The 15,524-nt window shown below is 44.1% G+C and overlaps 1 long non-coding RNA gene across 1 annotated transcript in view; it reads right to left on the bottom strand.

Moving 5' to 3' along the window:
• The window catches only part of LOC139037454 (uncharacterized), a 43,716-nt gene extending 28,476 nt beyond the window's left edge, over positions 1–15,240 (bottom strand). Inside the window, exon 1 of the long non-coding RNA XR_011490287.1 lies at positions 14,880–15,240. This is a non-coding gene — a long non-coding RNA (uncharacterized lncRNA). The remainder of the gene's footprint in view (positions 1–14,879) is intronic.
• Positions 15,241–15,524: the final 284 nt, after the last annotated feature.

Below are 15,524 nucleotides of genomic sequence, written 5' to 3'. Positions count from 1 at the left end.
TCTGCCTTTCCTCAACTGTTCTTTCCAATCCTGGCTTCACCTTCCCACCTATCAGACCACAAAATCCTCATAAGTTTGCTGTTCTTAAGGCACCGAGCCTACCTTTCCTCCACCATGTGCTCCCAACCTGTTCTCATATGGTCACATCTCCCAGGTTGGGTGGGAACTCTTTACTCATATCCTGACTTGCTCACCACCTCCAGCTCTTTCTAAACTGGTTCTTCCTGGACATTCTTCTAATACTTAGGCCTTAATGAAGGTACATGTTTCATGGTTGAGTGTATTCTCTAATGCCAGGCATCTCACATTGCCTGCAGTAAGGCTCAGGGATCCTGTCCCATAACCTACCCCACTGTCCTCATGACAGAAAAGAAATTTTAACATTATTGTTTTATCGATTAAGTTGTCTTTCACTGAAAGTAACAGAGAACTCCAACTCAAAATGACTTAACAAATAAGGTAGGCAACTCCATATTTAATTGGGTAGCCGAAGGACACACTAAGGACCCAGGTGCTTTGCATCAAGGGTCCCTGATGGCACTGGTCCATGGCCTGTTAGGAACTGGGTCACACAGTAGGAGGTGAGGGTCAGGCAAAACCAAAACCATCCCTACCCCTGACTCCAGAGTGTGGATAAATTGTCTTCTACAAAAGCGGCCCCTGGTGCCAAAAAAGATTGGACATTCTCAGAGCGTCCACTTTTCCTTAGTGTTGCTCCCTTAATAGTCCCAGAATACCTGCAGCAGTCCCAGGTGCTCCAAAGACTTTGTTCAGAGGTGGAAAAGGAGCCATCTCTTCTCTGTGTCTCGTGTGAAAAGTGAGAACCCCTTCCCCATAAACCCCCTGTAGACTTATCACATCTCACTGGGAAGAGTTGCTTCATGTATCTATACCTAACCATTAACCATCAAGGAGAAGGGACAAAAGAGGATGAGACGGTTGGATGGCATCACTGACTCAGTGGACATGAGATTGAGCAAACTCCAAGAGATGGTGAAGGATAGGGGAGCCTGGCATGCTGAAGTCCATGGGGTTGCAAAGAGTCAGATGCAACTTAGCAACTGAACAACAGCAACTGGTAAGGAGGAGGGGATCACCAGGACTGGCTCAGACGGTGGCTGTCAAAGCCTGGTCTTCAGACCAATAGTAACAGCATCACTTGATACAAATTTTCTGACACTACCCAGACCTACTAAATCAGGGCTGGCGCTCAGCAACTGGTGTTTTAACAAGCCCTCTGCATGATTCTGATGCCCATTAAAGTTTAGGAACCATTGACTTAGACCAATCTAGGCTTGCTTCTGGGCTAAAGCCTGCCTCCCTTGAAACATGCCATCATGATAAGGGCAGACATTTAACAAAATCAGGTTTCTTTTACAAAGGAGAAAGGAGTGATGTAAGAATAGAGGTTGAATAGAGGTTGGTTAAATAGCCAACATTACATGCCATAATCACCAAGTCAATTTTTTTCCTTTTCTGACTGGAAAAGAAGCCTTCCTATGTTATACACTTTTATTGCACATGCCTGGCAACCACTTTACAATAGTTCAAAGAGTGTTTGGGGAGTATTCTTAGGAAAAGTTTAACTCTATTTCTATACAATATTCAACAAAAACAACAACACTTTAGCAACACAGTCTTCAAAGCTATTGCCCTTAAAAGGGTTTCATATTATCCTCAGGATAATTTTATAAAGTAGAAAGAGCAGTTGTTATTTTTATTTTCATTTTACAGGTGGGAAAACTGAAGCTCAGGAAGGGCAGAATCACACAGCTAGCAAATTTTAGGGTGAGCATTCACTTTGTAGATCTTCTGGCCTCAACTTTTTATTCCTTCCATGATGATACCAAGCTTTCTCCCAGATAAACATCTCCAAGCAGAGGCCACTGTGATTCAACACACCCAGTGTCAGAACTCAGTGGGGCAATGACCTCCTACAATAAAGCATATTAGGAAGAAAGCCATGGCTGTTTCCATAACTTTCACCTGCATGACCTGTCCTGGTGCAAGACAATGGAGTTCCACCTACAAGAAAATCTGACAGCTAGAAGAAATGGCAGAAATTTCCCTACCACTGTTAATTGTGCAGCAGAGAGATTTTGCATGCTGCTACCCAAGAAAATGAACATTTTCATTAACATTGTAGATTTAATTATTGACCTAAAGTTCAGCAAAAGAGATGCTACCCTAATCACATTGAAGCCACCTAAGAAGATATTTTTCTCTAGAAAACCCAAATGATTTTTTGTTTTATTTTTGCTATATGAATGATTTTGAATTGATGCTTTTGAATTGTGGTACTGGAAAAGACTCTTGAGAGTCCCTTGGATGCAAGGAAATCAACCCTGAGTATTCACTGGAAGGATTGATGCTGAAACTGAAGCTCCAATACTTTGGCCACTTGATACGAAGAGCCAACTCATTGGAAAAGACCCTTATGCTGGAAAAGGTTGAAGGCAAAAGGAGAAGGGGGTGGTAGAGGATGAGATGGTTGGATAGCATCACAGACTCAATGGACATGAATTTGGGCAAACTCAGAGATAGTGAAGGACAGGGAAGCCTGTTGGTGCTGTAGTCCATGTGGTCACAAAGAGTCAGATATGACTTATCAATTGAACAACAGTAACAAATGCTTAAATATAGCACACACGGTATACATTAAAATAAATTTCAACAGTAATTTTCAACTAGGGGACACAGGCTATAGTGTTCCTGAACAGCCATCAAACCAGGAGCTCAAACCCTAAAGATCACACGGGGTTCCTGGGGCAACAGAACCCAAGAAACAGATGTTTCTCAACTCCATCTCCTTTTAATCTAACCATTCTCCAGCTCTACCAGGAAGTCCCTTCGGATCTTGGGAGCACTCATTACTAGAACAGTGCTGCCTGAGATGGGGAATCTAGCAGCTCTACCACAGCCTGAGTCAACTCTGAGATCCTAATAGGCATCCAGAGACCCAGGGAGCAGAAAATAGTATATACCTGAAGACTCCCTGGAGAAAAGGACTTTCGTGGAGAAAACTACATCAGCAGACTTTATTAAGGAACCCTGAAGGTAGGACAAGAGCAACATTATCCTAATGGCCCTTGCTCAAGGCTTCTCCAAAGGAATGATCCCCTCCAGATTCTCTGCTGTTGGCCCTGCTGCTGATTTTTCTCCTGCCTTTTGTGACCTCCGTGTATCCAAAGAGATGCCACTGAGCCTGGAATTTCTAATAATTTGTGCTGGACCAGCTCTGGATTCTAGCATCACTCCAACCTGACTTATCTTAAATCTAATGCACCCGCTCTCCAAGATGCTGTCACCAAAGAGAACTTTCCTTTCGATCAAAAGAAAGCCCCGATACAGCGCCACTGGGTCCCGGAGCAGCTGCCAAGTCCTGTCCCTAACCAAAGCCAAGCATCTTCCTGCCAAAACCCAGGTGGAAGGGAGCTCTTTCCCCACCTCAGCCCTGCAGGAACACGGCAGCTCAAAGCCCCAGGAAGCACTCCGCCTGAGCTGGGTTCATGAATGCTTTATTATTGTTCTGCTGAGCAGTTACCCCCATGCCAAGCAACCCTGAACAACCCTTCTGAGCCGCAGTGATGGATGTTTGCAGGAAACCCATGGGAGTTATTAATATTCATGTTCCCGTCACACTTTTGCAAGTAATGGAAGCTTGTTTTCTGTAACACATCATTAGGCAAGGAAGATAAGTGACCTCCTAGAGTTTTGATGTGCAAAGGGTGGTCACCCAAGGCTCAGAAGGGCCTGAGGGAAGAGCAGACAGGTGAGAGGGGTGACGGTGTTGCACTCTCCTTTCAGAGACCCCCCCCTCCCACAGAGCGAGCAGAATCTGGGACTGGATTCTGGGGAATGGTCACAGTGTCTCCCCTCCCCCAGAGGACAGCAGGACCCAATGTCGGGTGTCTGAGGGCACAGATTTGAGAGCACAGAATGAGGAATTGGGAGGTCTGGGCTGAGCTATCCTGCCTGCTCTCGAGCACTGGAGAGGCCTACAGACTTGGGAGCCAAAGAACAGCGGGTCATGCGGGTCAGAAGGAGAGCATTTGCTGAGAGCTCGGGGAAGATTAGGTCCAGAGCAGCGAGGACTGGAGTGAGGGAAGGAGACGTGTCCAGCAACTCTGAGAACCAGTCAATGGGGCAAGAGAACGATTATTACCCATGAGCCTCCCAGAGCTGCCCACCTGCCCCTCTCCACGCTAAGGAAGTGCCCAGTTACAATGTGAGCTGTCGGCACACACGCCATCACGTTTCAGAATGTGTGGACTCTGTGTCTCTGTTTCCTCATCTGCAAATTGGGCATAAGAGTCACACTGACCTCTTTTTGTTGTAAGAAGAGTTAGTACACCTAAACATGGAACAGCATCTGGCCTGTAGTACACTCCACTAAATGCAAGCCATCATCATTATCACCATTAATATTATTTATGGGTCCATTTCCCTCAATAGACTGAGTTCTCTGGAAGCAGAAACCATGTCTCATTTACATTCGTTACCCCAAAGCCCAGCACTGTGCCAGGCACAACTTAATTGCATAGTAAATATCTACTGAATGAATGAAGCAATGAACAAATGATACATTTCCTGATCCTGTCATTGTAGGAAAGGCCTCACTCTATGCTTAGGCTACATGAAGTCGTTTCTTCCTAATATTAATAGCATCAGGTCACTGATTCATTCAACAAATATTTGTTGATCACTTGCTCTGGGCCAGGTGCTATTCTGGGTGCTGAGACTGTAGCAGGGAAACAAATGGAGAGACTGTCAGGCCTCATGGAACTTGCCTTTCATAAGGGGAAAGAGAAGGCAAATGAAAAAAGAAGTAAAATGTGTTCTGTCTGATGACTATCTGTGCTATGGAGAAAAGTTGAACAACAAGAAGTGGGAAACTGCTGTATAAGACAGGGAGGCCAGTATGGCGTCTGTGATGACCTAGAGAGGTGGTACCAGGGTTTGGAGGAAGGCTCAACAGGGAGGGAACATACATACAATTATGACTGATTTGTGCTGTTATATGGCAGAAACCAACACAACATGGTAAAGCAATTATCCTCCAATTAAACTTTTTTAAAAGAAAAGATGCCAGGGAGCAGGGAATTTCCCTGGTGGTCCAGTGGTTAAGAGTCTGCCTTCCAATGCAGGAGAGGCAGGTTCAATCCGTGGTCAGGAAACTAAGATCTCACATGCCACAGGGCAACTAAGCCCACGCCCCATAATTAGAAGTGCCGCTGCCCTGCAACTGGAGAAAGTAAGCGTGCCACAGCAAAGACTCAGCATGGCCCCAAATAATAATAAAATTAAATTTTCAAAAGGAATGCCAGGGAGCAGGGGCATTCTGTATAACAACAGTGCTAAGGGAGGTCTGCTGGAGAAGGGAGCCAGGGAGGCGGGGGAGCCAACCATGTGCGTGTAGGGGAAGAGACTTCTGGTTAGAGGAAAACAAAGGTGCAAAGACAGGTTTATATCTTCTGGCCACACCTTAGTGACAGATTTCATAGCCTTCTTATAATGGAGAGGGTTTCCTTAGATACCTGAGCCGTCAAGGTCAGCTCAGGGTACCGAGTTTTCTACAAAGTCAAACCACAATCAAACAGTGACAGCTCTTTGTTAACCGTGTGATCGTGAAGTGAAACTGGATCTCTCAGTGTGATCAGGAAGGAACACTTCTGACAATTCCAGACCTGTTCCCATCTATAGTTCATAAATCTCATTTCCTTCTGGATGGATCTGTTAAATGAGATATTAGATATAAAATGCCTAAAAGACACTTACTCCTTGGAAGAAAAGCTATGATGAACCTAGACGGCATATTAAAAAGCAGAGACATAATTTTGCCCACAAAGGTCCCTATGGTCAAAGCTATGGTTTATCCAGTAGCCATGTGTGGATGTGAGAGTTGGACCATAAAGAAGGCTGAGTGCCAATGAATTGATGCTTTAAAACCATGGTGCTGGATAAGACTCTTGAGAGTCCTTTGGACAGCAAGGAGGTCAAACCAGTCAATCCTAAAGGAAATCAATCCTAAATATTCATTGGAAGTACTGGTGCTGAAGCTAAAGCTCCAATACTGTGGCCACCTGATGTGAAGAGCCAACTCATTGGAAAAGACCCTGATGCTGGGAAAGACTGAAGGCAGGAGGAGAAGGTGATGACAGAGGATGAGATTGTTTGATGGCGTCACCGACTCAACTGACATGATTTTGAGCAAGCTCTGGGAGCCGTGAAAGACAGGGAAGCCTGGCATGCTGCAGTCCAAGGGGTCAAAAAGAGTTGGACATGACCGAGCAACTGAACAACAAGTGCTATACTGGGCACACTGCAATTGGTTAAATGGTTATTCCTATTATTCCAGTCGTTCCCTCACCCTCCCCAAGTCCCAACCTCCCAAAATGCCACAAACAAGGAAAAATACTGGAGGAGGTGGTTGCTTTGTTGCTACTTGGGAAGCACAGGTGGGGAGGGGGAAGAACAGGATAACTGACCACTGACGGTCATTTTCTGCACCAGACTGTGAGTGAGATGCTTGAGAGAGGCAATCTCCAGCTCTGTAACTCTGCATGATACCCAGCAGATGACCTGCCACATGGTAGGTACTCAATAAATGCTTGATGAAAGAATAAATGGAAATAAAGTGCAGCCCTACGTGGTGGACCTCAGGACTGTAATACACTCATTTCCATGAGTCCTATTGGTGTCTTACCCAGCCTGAGCCGGTGACACCTACAGCATTAGGCTGCACTTCGACCTAACACCTCAGGAGCTTATCTCTCGCTGTCCACACGAACACTCGCTCAAATGCCACCTGGTGTTTGGAGTGGTGCATGAGTAGCAACCCACAAAGGGAGTCTGGGTGATTTTACTGCACTTAGCTTTGTTGGCATTTAGATAAATCATTACTTTCTGTAGTTTTAAACTTTGGCTCAGTGTTCTCAGAGAAGATATAAATTATTAAACAAAGGAAAGCAACTCTGGCTTCAGATCAGCTGGCAATTAGCATCACCTAGCACTGAGAAAAAAGTCCCTTCATGTGGTCCACATGTCAGTTTAAGGAGCTCATGTTTTGGCAATGATGCTCAAGTTCTAGCTGATATTAATCTCAGATGTGCCTGGAACCCGGAGAGAATGATTGAAGTGATTTGGGCATTCACCTCTACTACAAGAGAAAAGGAAATTAAAAAGAGAAGGAAAAAAGGAAATGTAAATCTTGGTATAAGAATAGAGGGAATTTACATGAACTGCCCACTTTCTAGTTACCATGTATGGTACATATATGAACTCTTTTCAATTTTTACATCATGAAGTAGGTGTTACTCTCTCTGTTTGGCAGGCAATCAAACTGAGGTTCAGAGAAGTTGAGTAACTCACCCAAAGGCACACAGCAGGTGGAGAAGCAGAGAGTAGAACCTGGATTTGCCTCACACTAAACTGCCTCCTCTCAGAAGAGAGCTTAGGACCCTACCAGGCAGCCACAAAGTACATCCCAAAGGGTTTGTGGGCCATGAGCAACAATGCCCGGGGAAGAGTTTAAGTGTGGACCACGCCCTTTGAATGTACATATCTTCAAGGGAAGGATGAATCTGCACACATTTCCATGACATCAGAATTATTCCCTCCCTGTAAGAAAAAAAGAAAATGTTTCTTTGTAACAAACTGAGCTAAAGTCATGAGGTCCTATAACACTATTTCTCAACTTTTTCTTCATGCAATCCCCCACTTTGACATGTCATGTTCCGTCATTAGAATACAATCTATGTCATATGTATAGACAGAGAGATAGAAATGTGTCATATTTATATTCCCCTTCAATGCTAGAACTGGGTCTTGCCCCAACAGACTCTTAGTTAATATTTGTTGAATGAATATTCGTGTGTAAAATCTATCACAGGAAATAAAAGATTATAAGTGATCCAACTAAATAAATAGGGTTCCAAAAAAAGAGAAGACGTTAAGCATTGATTTTTTTTTTCTGACTTCAAAAGTAAATCCTCCTCTTGGAATTCAGAAAGCGACCAGCGTTATTGACACTGGAATATTAGGAAAGGGGAGGTTTAATTAACCAGACAGCAAAACAAAAGTCTTTGTTAACCTAAGAGTTCCCTCTGCCATTGCCAGGTACCTCTTACCATGAAGAGTTTTCACTGCTCAAGGATGATCCTCATAGGAAGGGAGGGTGGGGAAATGCAGTTTAAAAAGGTAAGTAACAGCATTAAAATGACACCACCAGAAAGGCTTCTGAGGATTCTCAGGTCACAGTTCTAACTGGTCAGGCAATATTAATAGGAGGGAGAAAAAGAGCAGAAGGCTGTATTGAAAAGATCCTCAGACTACCAGGACAGAAGTGAAATTCTGAACAATGAAAGCCAGGAAAGCTCAGAAGAAAATATGGCTTCAAAGATTCCTAGTGAGACCCTTTTTGGACTTTTCCATGTAGAAGATGCAAGAGACGCAGTTTCAAGCCCTGAGTCAGGGAGATCCCCTGGAATAGGAAATGGCAACCCCTTCCAATGTTCTTGCCTGGAAAACTCCATGGATAGAGGAGCCTGGCTGGCTACAATCTACAAGGTCGCAAAGAGTCAGACACATCTGAGCAAGCATGCAGCATGACCCTTTTTACCTATCTAGAGAGAACACACACACACACACACACACACACACACACACACACACACACACACACACACACCCTGATGAGAATATGCCCAGCCAGTCCCTGGTAACCTTCCAACCACCATTGTTGCCAATTACTGTCCCTTTGGTCTCAGAACACCTGCTTGGAGCGACACAAGCCAGAGGTTTCAGCAGAGCATCCCAGGACCATTGAAGTTCACATTAGCCAGGTGACTTCTGAGCCTGAGGGAAGAGCCAGCTCAAACATTTCACTTGGGATCATGCCAAAAAGCAGCTGCCTAAATAACAGCCCCATAACCAGCTCCCATAAGATTGTCCCTCTGGACAAGAAGAGTCATTTTTGTTGCCAGGATATGAACTGCCTATGCAGTGTGATAAAATCTAAATCTTCCTCAGAAATTTTAAACCTTCTTAAAACACAGACCTAGACATATCCTCTGACATACAACCCCTGACATTTTACAATTAAGTGACACATAAAATAGCTAAAACATACCCAACATTCACTATGTGCCCAACTCTAAGTATTAGCTTGTGTAACCAATGCAAAAAAAAAAAAAATCTATGAGGTGAGAAATATCATTACTCCCATTTTATGGATGAGGAAACTGAGACCCTGGAAGATTAACTTGTCCACAATCACACAGTTCCAGAGCCCTCACTCTCACCCACTACACTATACTATGTCTTATACTAGGATTCCAGGAAAATCTTAGATGTTTATGTCACTTGCTATCACTGACACAAAGTAACACTTAAGTCTTTCCATTGGGAATACATGTGCATTCCTGAGGATTTATCCAATTCAGCAAGTTCAATGAAACCTTATTCAATACCTTCTTGGTGAAAGCCAGGGCCAGAGGTGGGGGTGGGCTCCATCTGGAGGTGGGCATTAGGCTTTCCTCCTTGCAGCTCACTGCCCAGGAGGAGGTGCGCTAGTGTGGGAGCCACAACTACTGAAGCTTGAGCAACCTAGAGCCCATGATCCACGACAAGAGAAGCCACCACAGTGAGTGCTACTGGGCCATGATGCAGGGTGGGATAGTCTGTGTGATGAACAACAAGGCAGGGCTTCCCTGGTGGCTCAGTGGTAAAGAATCCACCTGCCAATTCAGGAGACACAGGTTCGATTCCTGATCTGAGAAGATTCCACACAGTGAGGAACAACTAAGCCTGCGTACCACAACTATAGAACCTGTGCGCTAGAGCCCAGGAGCCACAACCACGAAGCCCAAGCACCCTGGAGCCCATGTTCCACAACAAGAGAAGCCACCACAATGAGAAGCCCGGGCACCACAACTAGAGAAAAGCCAACACGGCAACAAAGGCCCAGCAGAGCCATAAATAAAATATTAATTATTTTAAGTCAAAGGCTCTTACATCCCTGACCTGCTCTCTGCTCTCCTATCTAGTCCCTCATTTAATTTCCAGATTGTTTTCCTGTATTCAGTTAGTTCGAGAAGTTAAGCCTTTGGCTTCCTACCCTGCCCCCCCCCCACCCCACCCCCCGCCCATTGCCATCTCCCAGTGCCTTGGGGGTTAACTTAGGCCAGCTCTGCTCTAGGCTGTATCCCCTGGACCATCTCCCTGTTAGATTCAGTTGTCAATGCCCTCCCGCTTTCACACAGTGGTAGAGGTATAAGAAAGGGACCAAGGAAGCCAGTTTTTAGCATCGTCCTTGAGCTCTTCAGGAGACCAAGAAGAAAGTGAGACTCACACATGGTGAAGCCAGCTTCCTGGTCTATGGGTTCCATCCAACACCGAGTGGTCATCAATAGTCTACCCTTGTCTGGCCATGTTCTCCGTGCATGTCTATCCCAAAACCAGCAGTGGTAAACTGAGGGTTCCAGCTTTCAGGATCTCACTCCTGCCTGTCTCCATCTTGGAGACATCTTAGAGATATAAGGACCAATGAACCATGTTCCTTCCCTACCCTCAAGGAACTCACAATCTAGTGGGGATACAGATAAACACAAGTATCAGAGGGAGAGGGAGAATGCATCGTCTGTCTACTTGGGAGCACAGAGGAGGGTGTGATGGATTTCAACTAAAGCAATCAGAATTGAATCACAGGACTTGAAGGATGAACAGGCTTCTGATGGCAAGGGAGGGTGCTTTTTCCAGGTCAAGGGAACAACACAAGCCAGAGACTATGAAGCTGGAAAGGGCAAGGAGTTTTGAAAAATATCAATCACTGAAGCATTGGGTATAGGAGCTCAGTGAGAGATGAGGCTGAAATCAACCCATAAAGAACCGTAAATGTCATATTAAAGGACTTGGCCTTTGTCCTTTAACAAGTAAGCAGATGTTATAGGTTTTGATATTTATTTCCTGAAGACTTCCCCTGCCTCTCCCCTGAACTCTAGACTAGCAAATCCAGCTGCATGGCTTGGCACATCTCCACTTGTAATTCTCAGATTCTAACATGTCCAAACCACGCTCTCCATCTTCTCCCCACCTCTCTCTCTTCCTGCAGTTTTCCCCATTTTTCTGCTGCTAAAACCAAAAACCTATGAGTCAACTTTTACTCCTGCATTTCACTCACACCCCACAGCCAATCCACCAGAAAATTCTAACAGCTCAACCTTGAGAATATATCCAGAATTTCAGCACTTCCCACCACCTGATCCAACCACCATGACCTATTGCCTAGATTATTCCAAGATCCTCCTGTCCCTCACCCAGTCTCGTCTCCTTCCAGAAGCCAGAGTGATCCCTGAAAAATGTAAAGGCCATGTCAGTCACTCCTCTGCTCAACACCCAACAGCAGTCTCCCTCTCACTTAAAGACCAAAGTCCTTACCTTGACCCCTACAGCCTATGAGACCTGCCTCCCCACTTCAGGGAGCTCTTCTCCTTCCACTCCCTCCCCTTCCATCACCCACAGCGTGCTGGCCTCGTGGCTATTATTACACATCAAGCATGCTGTACCTCGAGTCTTGACACTCACTGTTCCCTTGGCCTGGATCTCGAGATGGAGAGATCATCCTGGATTATCCAAGTGGGTCCAGTTAACCAAAAGGCCCATTTTAAGAGGGAGGGAGAGGGAGATTACTGCTAGAGAAGAGGAGAAGGCCATGTGATGATGGAAGTGGACATTGTCGTGATGTGGCCACAAGTCAAGAAATGTGAGCAGCCACCAGAGCTGAGAGAGGCAAGGAAGAGTCTCCCCTGGATCCTCCAGAAGGAACCAGCCCGGCTAACGCCTGAAGTTTAGTCCCTAAGACTCTTTTCAGACTTGTGGGCTCCATAACTGCAAGATAATAAATTCATGTTGGTCTAAGCCATTAAGTTTGTGGCAACTTGTTACAACAGCGGAAGGAGACATACCACTGGGGATTCACCAGTGCCTGTCACAAGTGGAAAGGGCACTGGACAAGGATATTGGATCTCTAAGAGTCCTTCTCTCTCAAAATTCTAGAATAAAAAGATAATTGGAGGGGCTTTTAAAACTCATTGCAGCCTCTCCTGCTTCTGGGTCCTTCCACAGCAAAATGTTTAAGACTGAGTCCAGCTCTTTCTACTCAGTTTGACCTCTTTTGTAGCAAGAGTTTTAGGAAACACTATTTCCAGACTTGAAAAATTGTCTTATTTTTTAAGAGCATTAGCTTTCCAAACTTTTTCTTTTTCCCTTGATGGGAGGAGCAGAAAGAGAAGTCTTCATGCCCTAAAGTAGAAATAATTATCTTGAGGACTTCAAGACCGCATACTCACTGTTTACACCATTCTGATCAAAGTCAGCCATGACTTAAGAACAAACTATAGCCTTCTATTCAGTATTTCTTTAAATAATCTTTCTGCCTCTCCTCTTTGAGGAAAGAAAAAACTTAACAACCTGGAGACTAGCATTAACCATAATGATAATGTTTCACGTTTACATGCTCAAAGAGCTTTAGCATCATTAGGCAGTTAATGCACATGACACTTCATTGCATGAGTTAGGTCAGTACTGTTCTTCCCTCTTAGTGACAGGGATCCAGGTGCTAAAAGTTTCAGTTCTCACTCGTACACTTGTCATCCATCAGTCACAAGGACAGGGCTGGAAACCAGGTCGACAGAACCTCTGATCTCTCCAACATATGTAGGATTGTGAGCAGCCAACAGCCTCCAAAACAAGACTGTTGACAATAAAAAAAAGTTTATCAATGAATAACAGGATTCAAATAGAGTATTCTCATTCTTTAGGAGAGATAAGACTTGTGAATAATCAACAGCAGAGAAGACAATGTAAAAACGAAGGGCTGTTGTGCCCTGTGGCATAGACAGTATGAGCTTCAGGGATTCGGATAAAGGAGACGTGATTGAGCAGATGCGTCTGTGCAGAGTCTTTTTTTTTTTTCACACCAACTAGAATTCTTGTAGTTCAGAGAGGAGCTTTGTATTTACATGATTGGAGCACATATATGTTCCATCTAAAGACAGAGCAACTACATCTGGAGCAGAAGAAAATGTATTAGACATCAGTGTGTTGGCTTCTGTGCCCCTGTTACAGGGACTGTTACAGGGATGTAAATTCTCCTATAGCCTAGTGGTGGCATCCCTGCATGGCTCATGTGGCCCAGCCTGGACCCCTGCTCTGAAGAGTCAAGACAGAGAGGAGCCTGCAGGGCTTCAGGCATCTTATCATTTGCTGAAATGAGCTCATTCTTTTAAGCAGCCCAGTGTCTCACTTAAAACCAATAGGGTGGTTTCACTACAGTATGACCCAGCAATCCCACTCCTAGGCATATACCCTGAGGAAACCAAAATTGAAAATGACATATGTATCCCAGTGTTTATTGTAGCACTATTTACAATCGCTAGAACACAGAAGCAGCCTAGATGTCCACTAACAAATGAAAGGATAAATAAGTTGTGGTACATATACACAATGTAATATTACTCAGCCATAAAAAGGAACACAACTGAGTCAGTTCTAATGAGGAGGATGAAAATAGAGCCTATTATACAGAGTGAGGTAAGCAGGAAGAAAGATAAATACCATATACTAAAGCATATATACATGGTCTACAAAGATGGTACTGATGAATTTATTTGCAAGGCAGCAATGGAGAAATAGACATAGAGAACAGACTTATGGACATGGGGAGAGGGGAGGAGAAGGTGAGAGGTATGGAGAGAATTAACATGGAAACTTACATTACCGTATATAAAATAGACAGCCAATGGGAATTTCCTGTATGTCTCAGGGAACTCAAACAGGGGCTCTGTATCTACCTAGTGGGGTAGGATGGAGAGGGAGATGGGAGGGAGTTTAAGAGAGAGGGGGCATATGTACACCTATGGCTGATTCATGTTGATGTTTGACAGAAAACAACAAGATTCTGTAAAGCAATTATCCTTCAATTAAAAAAATAATATAAAAAAACAATAGGGTGGTTTCAGTAAATTGTTTTTTTCAAAAGACAGAGATGAGTTAAACCATGGGTCCAGATTTTGGGATTTCACAGACTAATTAAATTTCCCCTCTTCATCCTCCCAAAATGCAGGGGGCTTAGGATCTTTTTGTTTTGCCAGGTATAGGCTAACAAAACTGGTGAAAGGTTTGTAATGTTCTGGCCCCAGCTGTGTTTGTCCAGGTTAAATGCTCTATAAATTCTCTGATGGCTCTTAGTTCAGAGATCTCATTTGCCACTTTACCATTTGTAGGCAAATTCAAGGGAAACCATGCCTCATACCTATTTTGCTCCTTGAAACCAAAATGACAGGTAGGCTGCCTACAGAGATTAGTCTCTGAAGAAACAGACTTTCATCCATCCACCAACCCACTCATTCATTCGTTCATTATTTACGGAGTACATATTAAACAGGGCTTCCCTGGTGGCTCAATGGTAAAGAATCTGCGGGCAATGCAGGAGGCTGCCTACAATGCCGGAAATGTAGGTTTGATCCCCGGGTTGGGAAGATCCCCTGGAGAAGGAAGTGGCTACCCACTCCAGTATTCGTGCCTGGGAAATCCCATGGACAGAGAAACCTGGTGGGCTACAGTCCACAGGGTTGCAAAAGTCAGACACGCCTTAGAGACTAAACCACCACCACCACCATTTACTAAACATTAGGGATTATTTTAGAAAATGGAGAAGCAAAGAAGAATTTTCAAGCCATGTTGACACATAAATGATGAAACAATATCCATTGCAGCATTATTTGCAATAGCCAATATTTGAAAGCAACCTAAGTATCATCAATAGAATGGATAAAGCACATAGGATATAGATGGTAGTTATGCAATGGAATATTACTCACCATAAAAAAGAGTGAAGTCTTGCCATCTGAAAGAGTCTGGATGGACCTAGATGGCATTTTGCTAAGTGAATTAAGTCACACAGAAAAAGATGAATATTGATACCACCTGATTTCACTTGTATGTGGAACCTAAAAAAGAAAACAAAACATAACAGGGACAGACTTATAGAGCACAAACCGGTGACTGCCATGGTTGGGGGTGGGGAGAGAAGATGAGTGAATCAGGTGAAGGAAATTAAGGGGTATGGACTTCCAGTTATAAAATAAATAAGTCACAGGGGTGTAATGTACCACATGGCGAATATACTCAATAATATTAAAATAGCTTTGTGTGGTGACAGGTGGTAACTAGACTGATCATGGTGATCATTTTATAATTATAAAAATATTGAATCTCTGCTTTCTACCTGAAACTAATATAATAAGACCATTATACTTCAATTAAATTGAAAAAATGAAACAAAAAGATAAAGCTGCAAAGTGCAGCAAGACCTGAAAATAGCAGTGCCAGGGCCAATGCAGGTACAATCAGAGAAGAGGGGGCTGGAGGCACCGGGAAGCAGAGGTCACATGCATCTGCTTCATCCACCGAAATTTCCATCTTCCATGGTACACACCCTGGCAATGATGCTGACAGCAGGCATA

Source organism: Odocoileus virginianus, chromosome 11 (genome assembly GCF_023699985.2).
Source record: "Odocoileus virginianus isolate 20LAN1187 ecotype Illinois chromosome 11, Ovbor_1.2, whole genome shotgun sequence".
Classification (NCBI taxonomy): Eukaryota; Metazoa; Chordata; class Mammalia; order Artiodactyla; family Cervidae; genus Odocoileus; species Odocoileus virginianus.
This window is presented reverse-complemented; position numbering and strand designations above follow the sequence as displayed.